The following is a 3,651-nucleotide window of genomic DNA, read 5'->3' as shown; positions in this document are numbered from 1 at the left end:
AAAATTGCAAGGGGAATGTAACATGTAATCAAGTTGTTTTTTTTTTTTTGTTTTTTTTTTTTTACCAAAAAAAAAAGGAACCTCGGACATGGGTAACTATATTTTTTAGTTTTTGGATTTTTCCATAAGTTTTAAGGATTTTTTTTTTTTTTTTTTTATATTTCAAAATCGTTTATGAAGACATTAAAATTTGGGGAGCATTTTTGCATTCTGTTCTTGTGAATGAAGAACTTGGCCAGGCCTAAAAGAACATTGACACAGAGTTCATCTGTTATGTTGCTTATAAGTAAACAGAATGTTATATCATCTTTTGAGAAGGAAACTGGTGACGATGGAATGAGAAGGAGAAAAAATATATGGTCAGTGGTTTCAATGTTGTCTTCACAAAATGTACAAATATTATCTTCAAAATTAAAGCGTACCCTCGATAATTCCTTAGATGGGTAGATGTCAGTCATAATTTTGAAGTGGGTCTCTTTTGCCTTGGGGGTATGGGTAGAGTCAGATACATGGTTCGCAGCGTGGCAATCGATTCCTCATCAAATTTATTTAAAATATCCTTTTTTTTTTTTTTGACGTCCAGGGAATAAGTTTCCTGTGAAACATTTCCTAATAAAGGAGTTGCCGCGCTTTCTGTCCACAATTGAGATTCCCTGGAGTGATAGTCGGGGTAACTGTGGTTGTACGGTTCGGTGCGTCATTATATTTTTGGTCAGGAATACAAATTGTCGAGGCAGTGCGTTTCGTAACTTTAGCAACTCTAATATGGGAGGCTTGAATCTGTGTGTAGTACAGAACTGCTCATTGTCCAGAGGACTGCCAGTGTCATCCATCAAGTCAATTATCGACCATATACCTTTCTCAAAGCATTCCTTGTAAAACAGAGGTTTGTTGCCATGCAGTACATATCGATTGTTCCAAACTATTATACTGTGTGGTGAGAAATTGTGTACGTATATCATTTTCCAGTATAATAATATTTGTTTATGGAACTCTGAACATTTGACAGGAATCTTGTTGATATCCAAGTCAGAGATAAGCAGAAGACTCAGGCCGCCGACTTTGTTGAATAAGTAGTTTGGAGTACAATACCAGAAAGAACGATGAGGTTTGATCCAGGATTTCAACCAGTTCACCTTCAATGTCCCATTCAAGCAGTCCGACTCTATCACTTTCAGCCCTCCTTCACTTGTTTCTTTCACCATATGTGATTTTTCTTAGATGGTGTGGTCTGTTCCTCCAGATAAAGTTGAAATTGATTTGGTTAACAGATTTTACGAGTTGATTTGGAGCAGCATTGGAATACGCTGGGTATATACATCTGGATAAACACATCCATTTTAGTCAAATATATCCGGCCTAATATTGATAAATCTCTCTGGAGCCATATATTAGAATTAAGCTTTACTTTGATTCAGTTTAGATTCAATGTTCCTGGATTGATTTAACGTTTGGTCCTTGGATAGGAAAATGCTCAAGTATTTTATTTCTGATTTCATGGAAACATCGCTGATTTCCTTTAGTGGCGAGTCATGCAGCGCAAGAAGTTTGCATTTCTTTAAGTTTAATGACAATCCTGAAGCCTTGGAGAATGTTTTGGTTGTTTTCGGCACTTATTGGGACTTGATGTTCATTTTTCAAAACTAAGGTTGTGTCATCTGCCAGCAGGCTAATAACAATTTCAGTCCCCAGCACGTCTAACTTTTGGATATCGTTGCTCTTTTCAACATAAACGGCTAGCATTTCGGTAGCAATTATAAATAAATAGGGTGAGATGGGGCAACCTTGGGGGATTCCCACATCAACATGGAAGCTCGGAGTGGTGCCGCTTGGCAGGGTGACACAGCTATGAATATTCTCATAGAGCCCACGGATCACATTCCTGAATATTTAACCAAATCCAAAATGTTCGAGCGTTGCTATGATAAATGGATGTTCGACCGAGTCAAAGGCTTTAGAAAAGTCCAAGAAGGATATGCGGCCATTATCTTCAATGCGATACGCCTCTAAACCCATCGTTCGCCCCGACTCGGGGAATCCTAGAGCCTACTTGCACCCCCGCCCTAACTTAACTCCCTCACTCGTGGAGCTCCCTGAGCTCCACACATCCCGGAGCATCACGCCGACTCATTCACATTTGAATGATTGTCTTTATTTTATGTCCGCTAGATAGAGGCATCCGCACATGCGCATCAGTGGAGCTTCAGGCCGGCTGAGGCATGGACTGAAAATCATAAAGACATGTGTGATGAGCTAAAAGGAAGATAAGCATATTTTTATAATAAATGTAAGAAAGAGAGGGTAATGCAGCCTCAGGGCGGCACTGGCCCGTGTCTCTCCAAGCCTGCCTTTGGGGGGGGGGGGCACGGAGCAGTGTCTCCCTGTGCCGGTCCCAAGCCCGGATAAATGCAGAGGGTTGCGTCAGGAGGGGCATCCGGCGTAAAACGTTTGCCAAAACCAAACATGCGAGTCAACCATAACTATACCATACCGGATGGGTCGCGGACCGGGTTAACAACGACCGCCATTGGTACTGATGACCTACAGGGTACTAATGGAAATCGGGCTACTGTGGGTCGAAGAACAAGAAGAAGAAGAAGAGGAGGAGTGCGTGTTCGGAAGCAGAGAGAGAGGAGGAAAGGAAAGAGCCTGGGACTGAGAGTAGGGACTTTGAATATTGGGACTATGACAGGAAAAGGTAGAGAGTTGATGGACACGATGCAGAGAAGGAAGCTGGATATACTGTGTGTCCAGGAGACCAGGTGGAAGGGTAGTAAGGCTAGAAGCTTAGGAGCAGGCTTTAAGTTATACTATTATGGTGCTGACAAGAAGAGAAATGGAGTAGGAGTCATCTTGAAGGAGGAGTTTGTAAGGAACGTCCAAGAGGTGAAAAGAATGTCAGATAGACTTATGAGTCTGAAATTGGAAATTGAAGGTGTGATGCTCAGTGTTGTTAGTGGCTATGCGCCACAGGTGGGATGTGAACCTGAAGAGAAGGAGAAGTTCTGGAATGAGTTGGATGAAGTGATGCAGAATATTCCCAGAAATGAGAGAGTGGTAATTGGTGCAGACTTCAATGGACATGTTGGTGAAGGCAATAGAGGGGATGAAGAAGTGATGGGCAGATATGGTATCCAGGATAGGAATGCAGAGGGACAGATGGTGGTAGATTTTGCAAAAGGGATGGAAATGGGTGTAGTGAATACCTTTTTCCAGAAAAAACAGGAACATAGGGTAACTTATAAGAGCGGAGGTAGGAGCACGCAGGTAGACTACATCTTGTATAGACGAGGTAACCTGAAAGAGATCGGTGACTGCAAAGTAGTTGTAGGTGGGCGTGTAGCCAGACAGCATAGGATGGCGGTTTGTGCGACGACTCTGGTGACAAGGTAGATGACGAGGACAAAGGCAGAGCAGAGGACAAAGTGGTGGAAGCTGAAAAGGGAGGAGCGTTGCACGGTTTTCAGGGAGGAGTTGAGAAAGGGTCTGGGTGGTCAGGGTGAGCTGCCAGATGATTGGACAACAACAGCTAGTGTTATCAGGGAGACAGGTAGAAGAGTACTCGGTTTGTCATCTGGAAGGAAAGTTGATAAGGAGACTTGGTGGTGGAATGAGGAAGTGCAGGAGTATATACGGAGAAAGCGGTTAGCG

Source organism: Fistularia commersonii, unplaced genomic scaffold (assembly GCF_037954325.1).
Source record: "Fistularia commersonii isolate RoL2024-O1a breed Wild unplaced genomic scaffold, RoL_Fcom_v1.0 HiC_scaffold_136, whole genome shotgun sequence".
NCBI lineage: Eukaryota > Metazoa > Chordata > Actinopteri > Syngnathiformes > Fistulariidae > Fistularia > Fistularia commersonii.
This window is presented reverse-complemented; position numbering follows the sequence as displayed.